The sequence below is a fragment of the Ambystoma mexicanum genome, chromosome 10, assembly GCF_040938575.1.
Source record: "Ambystoma mexicanum isolate Mex_15411 chromosome 10, UKY_AmexF1_1, whole genome shotgun sequence".
In the NCBI taxonomy this organism is placed as follows: domain Eukaryota; kingdom Metazoa; phylum Chordata; class Amphibia; order Caudata; family Ambystomatidae; genus Ambystoma; species Ambystoma mexicanum.
Window position 1 is genome coordinate 827834254 of NC_090932.1, and position 23718 is coordinate 827857971.

Below are 23718 nucleotides of genomic sequence, written 5' to 3' on the forward strand. Positions count from 1 at the left end.
TAACAAATCTGAAGGTACTATAATGCATGTTTTCCCTAAGACAATAGATCAGATAAGAGAATGGGTCCGATATTGCGGATATCCAGCCTCTGAGATAGAAAGTAGAGTCCTAGAAGTCTTTGCGGACAAGAGGGGTGATCGATACCGCATCTGCAGCAGGCACTTTAGCCCAGACATGTACTCCACATCATTGCTAATAAGGACGAAAACACCGCGAGCGAGGCGAAAATTGCTCTCAACCGCTATTCCCACTCTATTCGTCCACATCCCTCCACTGGTGAGTCAAGTTTACGTATTTATCTCTCGGCATTGCGGTAGTGTGTAGCATTAGCTAACAATAATTTCCCCATTTATGTATCCACTCAATATGAAGGCTGAAGATTCTCCATCCGTGTCGTTATTGCAGTCATCAGCCACTTCAAGCGCCTATCGGGTAATCTTACTTAGCTATTCTGACACTGACTTGTTTTAGGCATGTAAATCAATAGTTTTAATTGATCGTGTAATTATTTTACCTAATGGTACACCACAGTACTCGTCCTCTAGTCTTTGTTTTCAGTTATAATTATTGTTATCCAAAATAATGCAAGTACTGTCTTTCAGGGAGATGCTGAGGAGTCCAACGCATTGACGACAACCGTAGATGTCACTCAGATGCTCGAGGTACGTTTCCGGACAGTTCCATCGATGGAGATCATCAGATCTTGCATTCTTGTAGCGTGATTGTTACACACAATGTTTCTTTCGTTTTTAGCCATTGGTATGTCCTTCTGTCGTCGCCCTCCTATGTGTCTTCTTTTTTCAATATTGTGTTCATTACTAATGAAAGTCCTATGTTTCAGGGAGTCGATGGAGCATTAGTCCAAGAGGAAGGGGGAGCATGCAGTTACGGGTCGGCGCAACAGCTTGCAGAAGTGTGCACCGCAGTTACAGCGTCCCTTGATGTTCTTATGCATTTCGAGGTATGGATACTGACAGATCAATCATGCGAGATCAAATGACGTGATTACATCCGCTATACTTCCTTCTTTATTAACGCAAGTACTATGTTTCAGGGAGCTGACGGAGCTTCTTCAACAAGAACATCACCCCTAGTAGTTGATGCAGATCTCTGGGTGGTGACACTTCCAACGATGGAGCAAATCGAATCATATTTAGATATCCATTATTTATTTTAGACAACTGATCATTTGTGCAGGTCTATTTAGATGAGCCGTTGACGCCTGCAGAAAGTTTATGTTCTTTTAAACAAAATACAAAACCATACTAATGCAATTACTGTGTTTCAGGGAGTTGCTGAAGCCTCATCTTCAATAATATCATCAATGGAAGTCTATGCGGAGCCCGAGGTATGGATCTTGACAGTTCAATCTAACTAGATCAACAATGCGTGAACTATTGTCGTTTGAATGTTCTACACAATGCGTTCATTCGTGTTTTGCTATTGAGATGTACGTATGGGTATTGGTCCCCAAGTACATTTTGTGTTTTCAATATTATTATACATACTAATGAAAGTTCTATGTTTCAGCGAGTCGATGGAGCCTCAGTGAGTGATGGATGTGCTTATCATGAAAGTATAGTCGTTGCAGCGCGAGAGGAAGTGGAGACATGCACACACGAGTCGGAGCAACAGCGTCCAGATGTTGAAGTTCGAGGAAAGAAAGTTTCAAAGAAAAGAAAGCAAAAGAAGGTTAGTGTCCTGTTCACTATATTATGTTGTCTTTCACTGTCAATAGTTCAATACTGTAAGTTGTGTTTAAACTGAACATCCCTTTTCTAATCTGTCCTCTAGTTGCGAGTGGGTGTAAGAACTAGATCTACACAGACAGTGAAGCGAACGAGAGATGTTGCTTGTCAAACCTTTTGGCAGGGACTTGAGACTGGAGATGCATCGTGCCAATGGGAAGAATATGAAGTGATTGACAACGGAGCTATACCACCACCAGCCATTGATAGTGAATGTCCTCCTGGTAGTTTGGATGCAGTCGTAGATCAATTCACAGAATCCACACCCGCAAAAAATAAGAGCACGCGAAAGTTGAAGACATTGTTTTTTTCTCCCATCTCCGGACAAGGAACAGATGTTGCAATGGAAGAGAATGAAGTGGACGACAATGAAACACCATCAATATCACTCAGCATAGCGGAAGACGATATCAGAGATTGTACCTTTCATGCGAGTGACATGTCCTCAACGTTACAGGCCGAACCAGCTGGGATGCAGAGTGACAGTATAAGGAAAGAGGCCAAATTCATTGTATTCGATAGCTGTTTGATGGATATTATTATGATGATGAAATGTGGGCATTGGGTTGGTGGGGAAGTATGTGGGGAGCCATTGATTAATGTGACTCGTGCAATTCGAGGCACTAACCTTAAAATACATGCCACCTGTACACAATATCATCCGTTCGCATGGTCTGCACAACCCATGCTGGGGCAACTGCCAGCAGGCAATCTACTTTGTGCAGCGGCCGCACTTTTTAGTGGTTCAAGTTTTAAAAAGTTACAGTATTTCTTTCAGTTTGTGGGAATCCATTTAATTGCGAAAAGTCAGTTCTACAAATACCAAACCGATTATCTATTTCCAGCCATCAGCGAAGCTTGGAGAATGGAAAAAATGTCAATGGAAAGTACATTCGCGGGCAAACGCTTCAGGCTAGCCGGTGATGGACAATGCGACAGTCCAGGATTTTCAGCCAAGTACTGCACCTACCACTTTCAGGACATGGAAAGTAAGAAAATTGTGAGTTCGGTGGTCGTGCAGGTGTCACAAAGTACATCCTCAGTGGCCATGGAGAAAGTTGGCTTTGTAGCATCATTGCAAGAACTACAATCGCGGGGAATGGTGATCGACCTGATAGCCACGGACAGACACGTTTCAATTGCCAAGACAATGAGAGAACAGTACAAAAATATAAATCACCAATTTGACGTTTGGCATCTTGCAAAATCAATCAATAAAAAATTGTCGGCTGCAGGAAAAAAAAAAGATATGCAAGGTATTTCACAGTGGTCCAAGTCAATCAGCAACCATCTTTGGTGGAGCTCAAAAACATGTGAAGGGTCGTTGGAAATTCTACTGGAAAAATGGCGGTCAGTAATGTTGCACTGTAGCAACGTACATCGATGGTCGACAAATGAGCATTTCCACAAATGTGAACATGGCCATTTGTCCACAGAGGAGGCACGGAAGAAGAAGTGGTTGATTCCTTCATCACCCACTCACAAGGCCATTGAAAAGATTGTATTTGATAAAACTATAACAAGAGATTTGAGGGGACTCACGGAATTCTGCCACACAGGAGATTTGGAGGTGTTCCACAATATGTGCCTAAAGTACAGGCCCAAAAGATTGCATTTTGGCATGGAAGGCATGATAAATCGGACTCTTCTAGCGGTCTTGGCACATAACCATAATGTTGGCCGTCAACAAAGTAGGACGACCGGAACTTTAGGGACGCTTCGCTACAATAAGGCCTTCACTAAAAGAAGTAAACAATGGGTGATCAAACCAGTGTTTGAGGATATGCAATATGAGTTTATTGAGAGACTTATCGTAGATGTCCTCGATAGGCACATACATGGAGTGGTGAACGAACCTATGCAGGGGACAACTGCATTGCCACCCAACATTGCCTCTGTTCCATGTCCACCTAAAGCAGAGCTCATTGAGAAATACACATCACGGTTTAAATGATTGTAATTCGATTGTCTGTTCTCTCGAGTCTCCTCATGTTGCAGGCCCATTGCAATTAAACCAAACAGTAATATAAATCATTTTTACAAAAATTATAGAATGTTTCCGTATTACAAACACATGGCCGACCCATAGGGACAATAAAAAAAAAGGCACGCAGACAAGATGCCCTTACACTAACTGGAGCTAACTAGAAATGTGTGCTCGCTCAAAGTGAAGGTCAGCTGCTTTGATGTTTTGCTCGGGTGGCGGAACGGCCCACGACCCAATATAAGGTTCTATTGTGATTTGACCTTGACAGGCCGGGACCATCCTGAAAGACTAAGAAAAGATAATGAATAAAATTTCAGAAACGAAACGATGAGCCACGTTCATTAGAAGAAGTAACGTCGGCAAAGAAGGAGTGGTGTTTCGGGTCTGCCCTACACAGAGACACAATGGAAAATGCAAATATAATGTAAGTAACTTTTGATGAGTTTATACCGCAATTTCATTACTATACAGTGGCTTTAAAGACGGGTTCAGTTGTACTTGTTCGTTCTATGTGGCATAGTGTTTTCTACCGCGCACTATCTGGAGGAGAAACATCTGCTTTTACTGAAGCACCTCAAAACCTTCCTCTTTGCTTCTGCTTTCTCTCTCCCTCTCCCCTGCTACAACTGGTCCACTGTCTGCGACCTCAGTCCTGGGCCCTTCCACTCTCCACCTGCACTGCCTCCCTGTCAACCCCTGCACTGGGGGACTGTCTCAGTATCCTACAGCCCCCCCTTCCCAGCACTTGTTCTGCACTTACCTTGCACTTGCCACCAGCTGGCCCTATTTATTTATTATTTTATGCTACTTACCTTGTACTCCACTCCCCCCCCCTCCATGCCTCGCCACGCCTTTAAACACTTGTGTACACCCAGTAGCGCTGTCCTCGCTATGAAATGAATAATTTTAATAAGGATCTGATGGTGAGACTAATTTCATTTTTTATGTTTTTAGGTACATCATTCACTACTGTCTGTGTCACGAGTACCAGACACCGGCGGACGGCTTCTACAGCCGCCAGTTGCTTCTCCGCGTGAACAACGTTACCACCCTGACCATTTTATGGGACGATCGCCAAGTACAAGTATGCCCTTACGCGGTACTAACGGTTAGATGCAACATACCTACCGTTGTGGTGGCCTAGTGCCTCGTTGTTGGAACAGCCATGCGATTATCAGTGCGACAGAAGAGCTTATTTTTATCGTAAACCAACACCCTGTGTACTGCACACGAACATCGCTTCCCTCAAGACGAACTAATTTGGATCGAGAGCAAAGAAAAATGCAAATCGCTGAATATTCTCTAAACATTTGATGTCCAATAAACGTACTTTGCCAAATGTACAATCTTGCCGTTTGCTTTTAAACCACGGTTTCACATTCCGAATTGTGGTGCTGTATTGTGAGATGCTCTAAGACCCTGTGTACAGCAAAGGACCATCGCGTTCCTCAATACGAACTTTTTGGAACATGAGCAAATAAAAATGCAAATCGCTGAATATTCTCTAAACATTTGATGTCAAATAAATGTACTTTACCACATTTACAATCTTGCGGTTTGATTTCAAAGTACAGTTTCATATTCCGAATTGTGGTGCGCTGTATTGTGAGCTGATCTGTGTTGATTTCCGGGGTCTGTGTGGAGTCGCGTAGAAGACGCCTGGGCGCGTTTGCCTACGCAGCTCAGTCACGTCACGGATAGAGGCGGGGAATATGAATGTTTTGATAAAGTCTGTTTCAGGGGCGGGGGATTTGATTTAGTGCCGCAAAGGCAGGTGAGCCAGGTCGATGCGGCGGAATGATAGGATTATCACAAAATGGAGGCTGATTTCGAGTGCGATAATGGGCGAAAAGTCGGGTAAGGTCCATAGGAAAGTTTCCTACGATCTACCGATTTATGCTTACAAACACATGGCCGACCCGTAGGGACAATAAAAAAAAAGTCCCGGAACTATCCTTTAACATTCCTCCCTCTTGATGAAGTCCTGAAGAGCATTATAAACACTTAATAGTCCATTATTTTCAAAAATGTTGGTACAAGATTCCGAAGAAATGGGATATTCACACGCCATACATCTCCCCTGCTCTACAATGAAGCAGACTTTCAGACTATCTTCCAGAAGATACTTCCACTATCACACTGAACAATGCCAATAGTTCTAATTTACGGGTAGGCAACCGTTCCACACACGCTTCTCTCCTCCCCTTAATAGCCTTCATCTTATATTGGATCCTATACCAGATAACCTTTGACCACATGGGATATGCAGCAGACAGATATCAGGCAACCAAAACTGGATAAGAAGCTCACTTATTGGGAAGTAAATTGAGAATACAAGATGCATACCCCCATGTATACACTTGTAATAGATTGCTAATGTCTGACCATGGTGCTCAGTGCAAAACACAGGCACCTTGGCATTGCCATCTGACTGGCATACAGGGATTGTTGGATGCAGCATTCTCTTTTTTTATTTTCTTTCCATTTAAGACCTAATATTAAAAATGTACATTTAGTCAAAAACAGAAAACTCGAGTTTAAGAAAGTTTACAAAAAAATATAGCACCTCATGTTTATTCAGACTGGGTCTCTCAGATTCTGCAAATTGTTGCATCGGTGGTGCTGCAGGTACTCTAACACACTTTCCTTGGTTCTGCCATAACATTCACCTTTTCCAAAATATGCTCCATATAAAATTATCTCAGGTTTGACATTTTCAGTGGAGCTCACTCGCGAATGTTCTCTCTTTAGCAAAGGTGTGTCGTTCTTGCAATGTATATTACCTTATCTAGTTTCTCACAGACATGTTGCTGTTCTCAGCTACAAACATCGTTTTCCTCAGACGAAAAGATAAATAGGGGATCGATATTAAAAAAAAAAACGCGTGTGAAACATTTACTTGACTATATATAGCAGAACACTATATCGTTGGGAAACGATTCCTGCCTCATACACACAAGTTATATGAGATTTAGGGAGGATGTTTGTAAATCCTAGATTTCTCCACACCCCATGCATGTTAATAACCTTTACCACAATATAGATTTTACTCCTTGAACAGCAGTTTAGTTCTGTTTACTAACGCATTTCATCGTGATGGTGAAGATTGTTTGCACTTACCAGAAACACAAACCCTGCCACTGGAAATTCAAAGTTAAGTTGGAAGGGTGTCTTACAATACATGTAGCTTTTACCTGTGCTGTAGTGCGAGATTTAAATGCTAGCTGATATTTCGCGAGAAGCGCTGATGTCAAACAATCCTCATAGCATTGAAATGCAGTTGATGGCACTTTACTCTTTGTTGCTTGTAAGTCAGCTGCTGAGAATTGGAAAAGTCCACACGTGATTGCTCCCTTTTTTGGTACCATGTTACCCGTTTGACTAATGCCGGCTGGTCTATGTGGTCAGTGTGCATTAATGTCCATCTCCAACTCAGTGACAGTGTCAACGTGATGGGTCAGGGCCAGTGTGTGTGTGTGTGTGTGTGTGTGTGTGCGCGTGCGTGCGTGTGTGCGTGCGTGCGTGCGTGACTCCTGTGGGAGGTGGTCCACAACATTCATGTGTTTTCTTTTTTTTCTGTCCGGTGCTAGCGTGTATCTTGGTCTGGGGCATCACAAACATGTGCTTGGCATTGGCTTGCAGGCAAATATTATGGGCACCGTCATGACAGTGCTTTAGATTGGCAACACTTGCATATATTTGGCACAGGTAGAATGTGCAAGTGCTTGACAGGATAATTCTGACATATATTAAGGCATCATACACTTGTAATTGACTCATAGTGGGCTCCATGATGAAGGTGTTCTACAGTGAAAATATTGACACATTTTTGGGTGCAGGTATCATGAAAAGGTATTTTACTGTTCCAGGCTGGTATTTATTGGTGACCGTGTCATCATGCATATGTGCTTTACAGTGGCAGTGCTGGTATTTATTGTGCACACCGTCATACACGTGTTTAGAAATTGCAATTATTCGTGCACTGGCAGCATGAACAGATGCTTTACAGTGCTATGCAGACATGTGCTGTTGACCAATATCACATTAATATGTGCTGTAAATCAGCAGTGGTGGCATATATTTTGGGCTCCATAATGAAAGTGTTTTGCAGTGTCATCAGTCACATCTGTTTAGGCACAGTTAGAATGAACAGGGCTGTATAGGGGCATGCTGACATATAATATGTTGTGTGTCAAGGTTTTATTAACATGTGCTTTGAAGTGGAAGTGCTGACATTAATTGTGGGCATCTTCATGAAAGTCTTTTTCAGTGGCAGCGCAGAAATATTTGGGCAGAGGCATCATGAGACCTGTGCACTGTTAGTGTCCTAGCTTAGTTTACATGTATTTTAATTAGACAATAGATTGTAAATTGTATGGTTTCTGCCCAGTGTTTCTCAAAATGTGTCCTTTACATTTAGCACATTGTCTTACATTTGTTCTGCAGGGAGACCATCTCTTAACCTTCTTTTGTTGGTTCGGGCTCCATCCTTATGCTCCATCACTTGCACTTATTTTCTGGAAATATTTTTTAAAAACTTCCAATGAAAATAAATCACCAAGCACCACTGACACGGATTCATTGATAATGGAGGTGAACCTTCAGGGTACCCGACTCCCTCTCCCGCCTACCTGTTACTGCTTAATGCAAACCCCATCAAAGTGACTTTAGTGGAATTTGCAAACAGGCACAGAAAGGATGTGACCTGGAGGGTCATCAGTGACGTTCGTGTGGCCAAAGAAGCAGCTCTTAAAATTCCTGGCAAAGCCCTAAGTTCAATGACTTTTTACTTTGGGGTATTCGACTCCAGGGAAGTTTACTATGTACCCTGTATTTTCTCCCTCATCTTCATAACAGATTACTGTTTTTTTTTAAGGTTTTTATTGATGTAGTTGAAGAATCAACTTTTCAATATTTCATACACAACCATTTCACGTACAAATATTTTTTACAGTAAAGCATACATTCCAATTGTACATAACAAACGACTGCATATTCAGCTGTCAGAAAAGCTACCAACACAAAAGAGTTTGTGTCAATATTTCAGCTCCGTTTTTTCTCACTTCTCCATTTACATGAGTAAAAATGATTCCTATTCACTGCTCTACATTACATGGATGTTACCACTTCAGAATATTTTTTTTTCAATTCCAATTTTAGAAGTACCTCATTTAGATGTAGCTACTACTATGTTTATAGGATAACCTATGTGGACTTTTTATCAAAAACGGGATGTATATTGCCAATTTGTGAAATAGCCATTTAATTTACATAGTGTATGCTTAATTCTGTTTCCTGGACTGAAGCATTGTATGTTTTACTATCCCATATGTTAAATTAATGGCCCTCATTACGAGTTCGGCGGTAACCATGCCGCTATTGGCGGCAAGGCTGCCGCCGAAATCCCATCGGGGTCTGTGTCCTCGGAATGAGGACTTACTTTGCCATTCCGAGGTCGGAAGGCCCGGTAATTCCTCCCTCCAAGGACACGGACCCGGTCCTTCCCCATTCCCATTTCAGCCCCCATGGGCTGAATGGGAATGGGAGAGGGAGCAAACAATGGGCCATTACGAGTTGGCCGTTGTTTGCTCCCTCTTCCCCTCGCGGGACCCGCTCTGCACATCTGGTGAGACCAGACGTGCAGAGCGGGTCCTGCGAGGGGAACTCGGAATCGGGCGGTACAGGGTTGACGGCACCGGCACCTTTACCGGTGCCATTAACCCTGTACCGCCCGACTCGTAATGAGGCCCAATGTGTTGATTTGTGTGTTCCATCAAAGGGTCAAGTGTATTGCTCATTCATCATAAAAAGCATTAGATCAGTATGAGAAATGGGGTAAAATAAATGAGGATTATAGCAGTTGACTGTTATGAGATCGGCAATAGTATGATCAGATTCAATAGACTCATAATAACAACTTTTGAAACATGTCTCAAGGAACTCGTCCCTCCATCTTTTATGGTAGGTGTTTTTGTCCCAAACGTGGGAGAACAATCGCACCTTTTTTTTTTACAACAATCAGATAAAAAATTGTCCCAAATGCAATAATGAACATTGCTGTTACTTATTTTTTAACAACCTTTGTTTTACATTACATTCAGCAATTTCTCCTTTTTAATCTTATAGACCCATTGTTAATTGAAGTGATCTTTGAGTCTATTGCTTCCTGTATCAATTCTTGTAATGTGCCAAGTAAAACAAATTGTGGGCAAAGGTTATTTATCTGACGTGCACAAAATAAGGAAACCTAACTTCCTTATCCAAGTCAGCATTAACTCTGCCTAGTACAATTTGAATAGCTACACTCGTGAATGAATGTTTTACTTCTGCTTTTCACAGCCTAACTTCTTAAAGTTCCTTTTTTGGGCACTGTTATAAACACTGTTTTGGCAATGTTTTGAAAGATGTAAGTGCAACTGTCAAAACTGACCAAATCCATTTTGGAAAACCTTTGATCCATGAAGGATGCAAGATGCAAAGATGTTTTGCTCCAACCATACCTAAACCATATTCCATAAGAAATGCACCCGGGAAAGGCATGAAACAGGTGTATTTGAGGTTATTCTTGCTGTGCTTACATGCCAGGGACTGGAGTAAACACATTTTTCCCAACAGTACAATGGCAAAACACTTTTGTGCTCAGAGAGATGGATCTATACAAAATAAATAATAGGTCTCCCTACATTTCTTCCCACAATCGTTTAATGTTCATAAGATAGCACCTGATCACGAGTTCGGTGGTAGCCCTTAAATGTGGCAGTAACGGTGTTACTGCCACATGTAAGGGTCTGCCTAATGTCGAGTCTGGCGTGTTTACCCCCAGCTCAAAGCTGGGGGTAAACACACCAGAAAAAATCCCATTTTCAGCACAATTACCGCTGGCTGTATTAACTCTCAGTAATTGCACTGAAAGTTCCCCATTGGGCCCATTGGACCCAAAGGGGGATGGGCACTAACAGTTAGTGTCCAACATGTGATCCGGCGGTAATACCACTGGACGGGTGGGCCCTAACGCTAATAAAGTTGGGCGGTATCCCAGACTGGATACCATCCAACTTGTGATAAGGCCCAGAGTGTGCTTGATTTTTCCTGATTTTATTTGGAGCATCACTTATTAGAAACAGTGTTCCTCATTCTCAAAGATTTCCACAGGAGAATGAGCATCGCAGATTTCTATTTGCCTACTTAGATATGATTCAAAAAGCTTTAAGCTTAGTCAGATCTAGTGATACTTGGAGCATCCTTAAGGTCTTATATGCAAATTAAATTCAAAAACATTATCTCAAGGGAATCTTATACTTGTCCCAGACATTTCCAAATGTACTCTACTTAGGCATTTTGGAATCAGGGTTATGGAGGTAGGTACTGGTCTGAGATGGGCAGTGCCCCATTTGCTCCAGTGCAAATCTTTAAGATTCACACCCAGTTCTTTGACAATTTGATTTTTGAAACAAAAATGTGTTTTTTAAAAAATAAAATGGGGGGCCTGAGAATGTTACATGTTATGCAACACTCTAATCAAGATTCACAATGACCGCTCAGCCAGGGAAGTTTTCATGTCCACTTCTCATTTCTGTAAAACTCCTTCTTTATTATGTACCTGTGTTTCTATTAACTGGGTGTGATAAGTCAAGACCGCACCTCCCTGTGTAAACTCTTCATTTATTTATTGCACAATACTAGATCATATGCATGCAAAGTCCAGATGCTTGAATTTGCACAGTTCTGGTCAACAATAGCCTTCCAATTTCTGCAAAGGGTAAATATTGCCAGTTGACTGAATGATGGCATGTATGGTTGTTTAAGTGATTAATTGAAAATGGTGGAGAAAGGAATGAATCCCTCCAAGTAGTAGTATTTGAATAATATTGAGACCTATTGATAAACTTCAGGTATGTTGCAAAGGTCCCCTGAATTCTATCCCTATTTTTGTAATGTTAGTTGGAATATTTTTTATAATGCTTTTATGGGAATGTTCATGGGTTATTTATTTTATTTTATTTTATTTTTGTTTTTGTTAGTTAAAGCGTGGACCTAGCTCGAGAGCAGTGAGAGCTTTACAGAGTGTGGGTAGCCCGCATGTGGGGTGCGATCTTTTAACAGTAGCACAGTACTGTGAGGTCTGTGCATCGTTGTGTGCATTCTTTTGAATTGGTCGTTGGTCAGGTGTTGTTCAAAGAGCCATGTTTTAAGACATTTGCAAAATGTGACACTGGAATCAAATTCCAGAGGGTGGGTACAAGACAAGAGAAGGATGTTTTGCAGGTTCTCACTTTGCAAATGATTTGTAATTCAAGATGGTTGGTCAATTTTCTGTGCGATGAGCCACCGGATATGTGGAGCTTGGGTACACTGGTGTGTTACTCATGACTGCTTTGTAGATGATACATGCAGTCTTGACCAGTACCCTGGCTTGGAGTGGAAGCCAATGTAGTTTGAGTAGGATGGGGGTATTTGGGTGAAAATTGCATGCTGCTCTAATAAGACATGCTGCAGAGTGGTGGGCTGCTTTTAGGGGAGCCAAGTGAGCAGCTGGGAGCCTAGTCAGGAGGGCATTTTCCCAATTGATCTTTGTGACTTCAAGAGCATGCACTAGGGTAGAGAAGTCTTGTGGCTGGATGAAGGGTTTGATTCTTCAAAGGGTAGAGATTATGAGCAAGGTTATTTGGGCCTTATTGGCTATGTGTTTCTGGAAGGACAGGCTGCTCTCAATGATGAAGCCTAAGGATTTTGCTGAGTCTGTGAGTTGTGGATCAAATCCTTGTAGGTGCATTTCATTTAGCCATTGCTGGACAAGTTGTATTTTAGTGGGTGTTGCGTGGAGGAGGAAATTAGTCTTGTATGGGTTTAGTTTGAAGTAGGCAGTCAACATCCAGGACTGGATGATGGCTAGGTAATCAAGTAAACAAATGATGTCCTGTGTGCCTATTTACTCTCAGGTACAACTGAGTATCATCCGCACATTGGTGGATGGCTATATTTGGATCATTGAGGAAAGTGCCAAAGGCTCCATATAAAAATTAATAAGATTGGTGAGAGAATGGAGCCTTGGGGGACTCTGCAGGAGACCTGGAGTCGGTTAGAATACACAAAGTTCATTTGAACAGCCTGGTGTCTGCCAGAGAGGTAGGAGGTCAACAAATTCAGGACAGTGCCAGAGAATCCCATCCTGTCAGCAAGGAGGGAGAGAAGGATGTGCTGGTTGACGGTGTTGAATGCAGCCGAGAGGTCAAGGAGGACGAGGAGGTATGATACGCCCTTATCTATGATTTGGAGGGCATCATCCGCCACCTGGATGGTGGCTGTCTCAGTGCTACACTTGGGGTGGAACCCTGACTGATAGTCATTTATGAGGTGGACTTGTTTGATTCTGGTGATTAGTTGTGCAGCAACTACTTTCCCCAAGATTTTGCCAATAAACAAGAGGTTTGTAATGGGCAGGTAGTTGGCTAGGTCATCTGGATCTAGGGTTGTATTTTTAAAAATAGGTCATATGAGACCTGTTTTGAGGGTGTCCAGGAATGATCCTTCTGCAAAGGAGGCTTTGATTAGGCTGAGGAGCGCTTTGAACTCTGGACCTGTCAATTGTTAAATGATGGAGGCCGGAATTGTATCATCAGAGTATGAAGTAGGTTTGAGGAAGGCAATCATTTTTAGGAGATCTGGGGGAAAGAGGGAAAAGAATTCAGTCCAGAGTGTGTGCCAGGGTGCAGGGGATACCAATGCTGTGAGAGGTTGATTTGATGGTCTCTCAGATTTTGTCAAATTTTTTTCAATAAAGAATGTGTTGATTCCATCGCATTTTTCATGGGTTGCTGGTATCTCAGGGTTGGATGAGGGGTTGGTACAATACTTTACTACTTCAAAGGGGTTTTTGCTCCTGTTGGAGTCTGCTGCAATGGTGGTGGAGTAGTAAGCAGCTTTGGCCTCACTAATCAGAATCCTTCAGTTTGCACAGAGAGATTTGAGGTTGGTGAGGCTTCAGGAGGTATGGTTTTTGCACCACCTTTACTCTAGGGCTCTGAGTGATAGGCTATCTCTGGGGTGTTCCGGGGGCAGGTGATTTGGTCTTTGGCCAGCTGGATTTTAGGGAGGCATGAGTGTCCCCCATTTTCATAGCAGAGTTGCTGAATAATTCCAAGATGCACGAGGTATTCCCTTGGTGGGGGTGGGGGCGTCTGCAAAGTTTGCTTCCAGCTCATTGACCAGGGAGGTTTTGAATGAGCAGCATTGAGTGACGGGGCATTAGGCCTGACCTTTGTGAGTCAAGTAATTGACTGATAATGGGATGGCGGCATGGTCAGTGCAGTCAAGTGGGATAGGGTCGGAACATGTGATGCAGGTGGATGATGTGAGGACTAAGGCCCAGATTCATGGAATTTTTTGCACTGTTCAAAGTGACTTTGCACTGCCGACACAAAACCTGAATCATGGAACTATGCAAAGTGTATGTTTGCAGTACAAAGTCTGTGCACAGTGATTTTGTACTTGAAAAAAGACTATGCGCTGACTTTGCATGGACTTTGCACTGCAAGAATACACTTTGCACAGTTCCACGAATCAGGGTTTGTGTTGGCAGTGCCAAGTCAGTTTACCGCAGTTGAAAGTCACAATGAATAAGGCCCTAAGTCTAGGGTATTGCCATTATTGTGTGTGGGGGAGAGCACAATCTGCTTAAGGCGCATTGAAGCGGTCAGGACAAAAAACATGCTTCGTGTGTGCTTGTCAACCTGGGACATTAAAATCACACAAAAAGAGATCACTTGAATGTGCTCATTTGGCAGATGAGAGTAGGTTGAAGATGTCTGAAATGAAGGAGTCACTCCTGTGAGATGGTCTGTAGATGAAGTGGGTATGAAAAAATACACACTCTTGGGCTGCATAGGGCTGAAAAGGGCCTGAAACATTTTAAGTTAGGATATCTAGTAATATATCTGCAAATCTGACGTGGCCCTGGTGCCTCTCATTAGACAATGTCTGTGCTTCTTTCAAAAGAATTTTGGGCTTTTGAGGGAATAAGCAAGTTTGTCAAGCCTTGAAATCTATCCTGTTGTGTTTTAGAGAGAAACTATCTCACAGTGTAGTTTATAGATTTCAAACAATGGAGAATTAAAATGTGATATAGAGGAATATGTTGATACATTTCTACAACTAATGCTTGATGGTCTCTAATAAACAGACAACAGTGGCAATATTTTTATGCTGTTGATATTCAACTACATCACAGAAACAACAGCTTTCACTGTCTGTCTAATAGCTGGAATAAACTGACTGTGGAAAATACCTCTCTCCAGAATTGGTGGATTGTGACATGTTCTCCAACAAGGTCTATCATATTGTGTTTGGCTTTATATAGCACACAATGTTGGTGGTCACTGTGTATGTGACACAGTGATTTCTAGTTGGGCTAACCTCATGGAGGCTGGATGGTGAGGTAGTAATTTATCAGTCTGGTAACTGACAAAGGGTGGTTACACTTTTCTCTTTCCGTTCCTCCTTTGTGTCTGTGACTTAAAACCTTCTGGGTATTTGCAAAGGATTTATTTACTTTGGCATTGAATAATGAAACTTGCATGCAGCATCTACGCAAATAGGGAAGTACATGTTTGTGCCACACATCCACCAAAAACCCATCAGAATAGCAGAGGTATAGAAATTGGAATCACCATATTTTCATCGATCACAAGTGCAGTGAGCCGGTGACAATGTAACCATTTGAATACCCTACTGGGCCTTCCTTTTTTTGGTTGTTGTTTAGCCCAAGCCCCGTTTTCCTCCTCTCCCTCCCCATTCCCCCAACCTCCATTTCCCTGGTCTGCTTCACCTCCCTCCCATATCCCAGCCCGCCCGCCATCCCTGATTGGCTTCCCTCTGGTGCTGTGTGGTCTCGGCACCTGCAGTCCTCCGTGGCTCAGACTTTCTACCACAGCTGAGCCGGTGAGTGTGCAGCCGTATCAAAGACCCTCCTGGGCCTACCTTTCACTATTTTTTAGGTTGGTGTTTAGCCCAAGCCTGTTGTCCTCCTCTCCCTCCCCGTTACCCCGACCTCCATTTCCTGGTCTGTTTCACCTCCCTCCCACCTCCCAGCCCACCCACCATCCCTGACTGGCTTCCCTCCGGTGCTGCATGGTCTAGGAACCTGCAATGCTCCGTGGCTCACACTTTCTACCACAACTGAGCCAGTGAGTGTGCAGCCACGTCGAAGACCCTCCTGGGCCTTCCTTTCGCTATTTCTTTTGGCTGTTGCTTAGCCTCCTCTCCTTCCCTGTTTCCCTGACTGCCATTTCCTGGTCTGTTTCACCACAGGCCCACCTACCAGCCTGCCCGCCATCCCTGATTGGCTTCCCTCTGGTGCTGCATGGTCTAGGGTCCTGCAGCGCTCCATGGCTCCCACTTTCAACCACAGCTCAGCCAGTGAGTGTTCAGCCACGTCGAAGACCCTCCTGGGCCTTCCTATCACAATTTTTGTTGGTTGTTGTTTAGCCCAATCCCTGTTGTTCTCCTCAACCTCCCCGTTCCCCAACCTCCATTTCCTGGTCTGTTTCACCTCCCTCCCTCCTCCCAGCCCACCCACCATTCCTGATTGGCTTCCCTTCAGTGCTGCGTGGTCTAGGGACCTGTAGTGCTCCTTGGCTCACACTTTCTACCACAGATGAGCCGGTGAGAGTGCAGCCGTGTCGAAAACCCTCCTGGGCCTTCCTTTCACAATTTCTTTGTTGTTGTTGTTTATCCCAATTCTTGTTGTCCTCCTCTCCCTCCCCATTCCCCAACCTCCATTTCCTGGTCTGTTTCACCTCCCTCCTGCCTCCCAGGCCACCCACCATCCCTGATTGCTTCCCTCCGGTCTTACTGACCCTCCCTGGGCAGCCCTCTGCCCATCAGTCACTGCGGCAAAAAGCCCAAGGCAAAGGGCGGCTCCCACTGAGGCTGCTCCAGGTTATGTCTGCAGATGTCAGAAGGGGAAGCCAGTGGCCAGCAGTCAACCAGCAGCGACTAAGTAAGGTAGGCGTGGCCTCGGTTAGGAATAGAGCCTTCACTCTACCTTAATAACCTGGCCACATCGCAGACTCAGACTTAGGTCTTTTTTCTCCTGTATTAAAATTGGATTGTGAAAGTATTTTAAAATTGCATTGTGAAACCTAGGGCTTTTGCCCTCACTTTACAGGACTCTCAGAATTAGCTGTTTTTTCTCCGGTATTAAAAATGAATTGTGAAAGTATTTTAAAAATTGCATTGTGAAACCTAGGCCATTTTCCCCACTATACAGGACTCTCAGACTTAGGTGCGTTTTCTCTGGTATTAAAATTTACTTTGAAAGTATTTAAAATTGCATTGTGAAACCTAGGTCTTATTCGCCACTATATAGGACTCCTAGACTTCGTTGTGTTTTTCTCCAGTATTAAAATTGCACTGTGAAAGTATTTAAAATTGCATTGTGAAAACTAGGCTTTTTTCCCCACTATACAGTACTCTCAGACTTAGGTGTGTTTTTCTCCAGTATTGAAATTGCACTGTGAAAGTATTTAAAATTACATTGTGAAACCTAGGCCTTTTCACCCCCACTATACAGGACTCTAAGAATTAGGTGTGTTTTCTCTGGTATTAAAAATGCACTGTGAAAGTATTTAAAATTGCATTGTGAAACCTAGGCCTTTTACCCCAATATACAGGACTCTCAGACTTAGGTGCCTTTTCTCTGGTATTTAAACTACATTGGGAAAGTAATGCCATTCTGTGGTTTTTGCCTTCTTAGCAAAGCAAACTTTTCTACCATTTATCTGAGCTCCTGTCGTCTTCTCCAATTGTCTACTATTGTCTTGTCTCTCTCTGTCTCATATGCTTGTGCCCTTCCCTAGTGTTCTCCCCTCCCCCTTTCTCTTCTCTCCTCTCCCTACCTACCCTATGTTGCTCTCTGTCTCTCCTATCTTCTCTAACTGCTTCTCTATCAACTATCCTGTTCTCCTCACTAAATCTGGTAGAAAGAAATTTAAAAAGGATATCCTGGTCTGAAACCCATTCCTCCCTATGGCTCACAGTGCCTGCTCTAGGCAAACCCTTGCCGACAATCCTCTTTGTCGTTCCCTTGCCAGACCTATGGACTCTACATGTGTCTATGTGCTCTCTCCTTTCTCTTCTTCTCCCATTAATGGTGGCGCCCAGTGGAAAGCCCTCCTGGCCTCTTTCCGCTCCTCCAAGATCATCATTAATGTTTACTTGAATGATACCCTCTTGGCCGAAGACCCTTAAGCAAACATGCTCCTCTTTCATAGACGCTTCCCGCGTCTCATCAATTTCCTTTCTTCTCCTGCTGTCCCCTCTCTCTCCTCCAGAGCTTCATTGCCTTCCCCTGCTCTCTCCTGCTTGTCTACCTTGCCCTCTTCTCCTCCCTCTTCTGCCCCCTCTCGGGCTTCTTCTACACCTACGCAGTGTTAGGCTCACCTGGTATCCACGGGGACGCCACCCAGCCCGGGTTGGATGATTTGCACTCTCGAACCCTCTTCCGATCCCTTGGTTAGGCCTCTGGTTAAAGATGGGTCTTAATATTGTGAAAGGTGGATTCTCTGTCCTGCTCCTCGTGACATGGGTGCGTAGATGTGGGGGGCGAGCAGTGACCAAGTTACTTCACTGGTGCAAGCCCCCCCTGTGGGAATCCAGGCCTGCTGCGACTCCGTAGGTTTGCTGCTTTACAGTCTTTATATGCAGTTCTTATGTTCCTCTTAGTTCGAATAATAATGTCTTACTTCTTTTCTTTTAGGTATGGAAAGGTATTTTGGTGTTGTCATGCAGTTTGAAGATGAGCATGGGTCGGTAGGCGAAAGCGCGGTGTGCGCGTTGCTGTCCGGTGTGTAATGCACGATGCGCTGCGCTGTTTCGCCTTTCATATTGCTAGCCTGTGTCTTTTCTCTCCTTGCAGGTTGCCATGTTCCTCGCCGAGCACTGTAATGTTCCAGCAATGCGACTGACCAGGAGATGACTACCCAGATAAGAATTGTGTGGCTTTCTTCATTCGGGAGGAAACATGAGTAAACGCTTACTAATGCTGTCTTTCTTTCTCCTCTTTCCAGGTTATGGTATTCCAGGATGCGTGTGGTGCTGGATGATGGAGTTTGTACCTTCTGGTGAGTGGAACTGAAGTCGGCGATGGATTGAAAGCAGGATACTGTTTAAGTTTCGTAGTGTTCTTTCTCTCTCTGCAGGTCCTTGGTTTCAGGTAAGCTGGCATCAAAGAACGGGACACGGTGAGTGTTACGCTGCCCAAAGCAGAATAACGGAAAGCATGTTCTGCTGTTTGGGTGCAGTTTAAATAGTCTCAGGTAAAGAAGTCCAGGTAAAATAGTCCCAGGCCTGCCACACACAAAGTAGTCCAGGTAAAGTAGTCCCAGGCCTGCCACACCCAAAAGACTAGACTGCATAGCTCAGTTTCTCGTAACCGAGCTATGTGTGGGCCTCCATGTTGGCTGAACCCCTCCAAGTTAAATAGTCCCAAGTAAATAGTCCCATTCTAATGTTGGTCTTCATGATTATGAGCCTGCAAAGGCACCAGGACTGACTCCAAGAGTGTCTTGGATGAGGTTTTAAGGCCTTTGACCTGGCCCTAACTGGAAGGCTGACTTGCCAGTGAGGGCCAGGGGACAGGGGCAAGGGTCATGACACGCAGGGCGTACCTCTTATCTGTACGCCTCCCCGGAAGTCTTTCAAGGATGGCAACCTTCTCCATATTGACACTTTAAACTCCCGCTCAGCTGTTAAACACTTCTCTGACATCTGCCGGCTCCTTGAAGAACGTGAACTCGAAGTCCTCGGTCTCACTGAGGCATGGTTCACAGCCAACTCTGTCACATGCTTTGACACTTTCCTCCCAGATGGCTACAAGATCCTCTCCACCCCCAGGTCAAATCTTTCTGGAGGGGGTGTAGCCCCGATCTTCCCTGAGTGGAGTCCTGCCTCTTTCATTCACGCAGGACTACTCCTCTTTCGAATGCATCATCTGCAGACTCTCGCTCTCTACTAGACATTCCCTTACTGTGGCTACCATCTATCGGTGACCTGGTCAGATCTCCTCCTTCCTCTCTGAGTGGGCGGACCTCTCCTCTTCCCTCCTGGTCTCAACAACACAACTCCTCCTTCTTGGAGACTTCAACATCCACCTGGATGCTTCCTGTCTTTCCTCGACTTTCTCTCCCTCTTTATTCTCCCCTCTTGCCCGACTTACTCTGCAGGGCACACCCTGGATGTCTGATCTCTTCAGACCGTCCCCTTTGGACCCCTATCACCACCCTTCTCTCCTGGAGTGATTACTTTCTCCTTTCTTCCCAGGTCACCCTCTCTACTTATCAGGCCAAGCCCACTCCAGCACAGCACGGCAACCTATCTTCTCAGTTATCCGACCCATGAAGCGTGTGTCATTTGAGGCTTTCACCGCCACTTTCTGACCCCATCGCCCCCTGGGCTGACTCTGACCCTGACACAGCCCTCTCCATGCTCCACTCTGCTTTATCTGATACACACGATGTTCTTGCCCAGTCATGAGGATCTGCTTGAAGCCCAAAACCAAGTGCAACTCTTGGTACGACTTTGATCTCGTCACCCTTAAATGCAAGTGCAGTGTGGCTGAGTGGAAATGGTGTGCTTCCAGTACATTCTCTGACAAACTGGCCTGCCACCAGCTCCATTGCAATACCGGCTCTCTGTCCGCACCAAGAAGAGAGCCCACATCCAAGCCTGCGTCTCTGCGGCATCTAACAACTCGGCAGAACTCTGTAAAATCTGCAACGAGCTGGCCAATCTTGCTACAGTCTCTACATCTCCTGTCCCCTCTCAGGCCCCCTGCACGGCCCTGGCTTCCCATTTCATCTCTAAAACTCAGAACATCCTGTCCTCTCTCCCTTCTCCCCCTCGTCCGTCTACTCCTTGCTCTTCCCCTGGCCCTTCATTGGCCACCTCTCCTCCCTCCTTCTCTGCCTTACCCCTGTTCTCCCCAGACAAGACTATGAAAGTCTTGTCAAAATAAGTTCACCCCTGTTCCTCCAAAATCATCAAGGACCACATTGACACCCTGGCTCTGCTCTGGCTGACTGCTGCAACCACTCCTTCACCACTGGAGTTATCCCTTCCCCCAGAAACACTCCCTTGTGCACCCTCTTCTTAAGAAACCATGTGCCGACCCTTCCTGCCCCGCTAAATATCGCCCAATCTCCATCACTCCCTTCCTGGGCAAACTCCTGGAAAAGCTGGTCATCTCCCAGCTTAATCTTCACATTGAATCTTTTGGTTGTCTCCATGATGATCAGTCTGGCTTCATAGCTGCCAGAGCATGGAAACTGCTCTCCTGAACATCCGTCAAGACCTGCTCTCCAACCCTGATTCAAACATCTCCTGTGTCCTCATGCTACTTGATCTCTCTTCTGCCTCTGACACGGTCAACCATGCTATCCTGCTCAACCGTCTCTGAGATAACCTGGGTATCAACGATCAAGCCCTGGCTTGGCTGACTTCTTTCCTCTCCGATCGACCCTCCCAGGTCCAACTTGAGCCCTTCCTCAGATCTATCTCTAGCTCTACCTGTGGTTTTACTCAGGGTACTAACCTCTCTCCCTGGCTGTTCAACCAATACCTGGCACTTCTTGCCAACCGCATTGCCGCACTTGGCCCCAACGTTCATTGCTATGCGGATGACACTCAACTTATTTTCAGGATCCCTTCTGCCACCTTTTCTCCTTCTCGCATCTATGACTGTCTGTCTGCAATCCAGGAGTGGTGTGCCGCCAATTATCTCTGCCTTTATGCCAGTACGACCAAGATTCTCCTCATCGGCACTCCTGCTCCCACATTTCCTGTCACTTTCTGGTTGGCTTCTCTTGGCTCTCATCCTCCTCCCACCTGTGAGGCTAAAAATCTTGGGCAATCTTCGACTCCATACTTTCCTTCTCTCCTCACATCTCTGACGTCTTTAAGAAGTTACACTACCAGTTGCACCTCCTCAGAGGTATTCTTCCATTCTTCTCCTTCCCTCAGAAGCTCACTGTCTTCAGAGCTCTGGTTCTCTCTAGGCTGGACTACTGCAACAGTCTCTTTCAAAATCTGCCTGCCTCTACTCTCCGCCCTCTGCAACTCATCCAAAATAGGACTCTGAGACTTGTCCTTGGCCTCAAGTCCAGGGATTGCATCTCTAAGGGACTGAAATCTCTGCACTGGCTCCCAGTGGCGGGGAAGATTACATTCAAAACCCTCTGCATTGTTCACAAGGCCTTTTGGGGCCTGGGGCCTCAATACCTTCCACTCTATCTTCCTAAATAGCTTCCTTCTCGAGCTCCTCACTCATCCTCCTCCAACTTCCTCAGAGTCAGTTGCTTCTCCAAGCAACACGTTGGTGGTAGATCCCTTTCTTCTGCTAGGGCCTCCCTCTGGAACAGCGTCACTGTCTCTCTGAAACTTGAGGAGAACCATCTCTGGTTCCCGAAGCACCTCAAGACCTTCCTTTTTGCTTCTGCTTTCCCTCCTCCTCTCCCCTGCTGATCCCCTGGCTCAAACTGTAACTGCACTGGTCACCTGGCTACCCTCTGATCTTGGACCCAGGTCCCCTCCCTGCCAGTTTCACACCTGCACTGTCCCCCTGGCAACCCTTGCACTCGGGGACTGTTTCTGTATCCCTACAGCCCCCTACTAGCACTTGACACCTGATGTCTGCACTACCCTTGCACTTGCCACCAGCTGGCCGCACTTTTTATTTATTGACTCTATTTATTTTACTGTTATCCTATGTACTCCACTGCCCCCTTACCCCACACTTTTCCTTCCCCCCTCCCCTGTGCTTGCGCGATCTCAATGTCACCTGGCCTAGTAAGATTTTTGTCTCTGTGTTCCCTCTGTTCCCCCTCCCTTGCCTCGTCACGCCTTGAAACACTTGTGTATAGGCGCATTATAAATGCCATATCATATCATATCTAACCGGCGTTACATGCGCTGCCGTGACTAATGCCAATCTGCCATTGGCACCGCCACAATGCTGACGGGTACATGGCTGTCTTCCGTCAGAAGTCACTCCTCTGGCATGCATGGATCCACCAACAAGGAGCAGTAATTACACCATAAATGACACCAAAAATGTATACCACAACCAATGCAGTGGAAATTACATTAAAGCAATGGAGGTACTCCTTACCATCCACCAGAGCACAATATGGCAATTGCATGGGTAAACCTAGCTTTAGTGGTCATCCACCTGCAGACACTGAGTGGACAGCAAGCAAGTGTGGGAAGGGCTACACAGGATGCAGAGGGGGAATCTAAAGACAGAGCACAACCAGGTATCAATGCCGCAGAACATGGATGGTGAGTGCAGCATGGGAAATGGGTACATATTTTGGGGTAAAAAGTGCTAGGAAGGACATAGACTGGCATAACTGCATGCATTGTTAGCAGGACAGGTAGAACGTACAAAGGCCAGTACTCCCATCTGTGTGCAGCACCAAGAGCGGAACGGCCAGCATTGCATACAACCCAGGGAAACGTCAGAAATTAGGTGTAGATGAAAAGTATGTGAGGCACATTAACATGCATACTGATGGATTCAAGTTGACAACCAGCAATGTGCAACGTGTAGGGTGCATCACAGGTGGCTATGAAGATCACGTATACATCTACCAAGGGTATCTCTCCAGGTGATGTCAGCAGATCACCCACTCACCATTTACAAACTCGACCCATGGATCATCATGGACCTGCCAGATAGTATAGCTGCTGACCTAGAGGTGCAGATCAACATTATCAAATCATTTTTTTCTTTTTGTAAGGTAATTAGTGTTTTGTATTTCTGTGCCAGTGGATTTGTCCATACCTATGTGGGACATGTAGCTGCCATCTCAGAGCCAGCATTCTGTGGCACCCTCACCCAGCTGCTGGACAGTATCATTGCACATGTGGGAGAGCACATCAAATTCCCAACAGATGCCCCTACCATCACCAACATGAAGACAGGATGT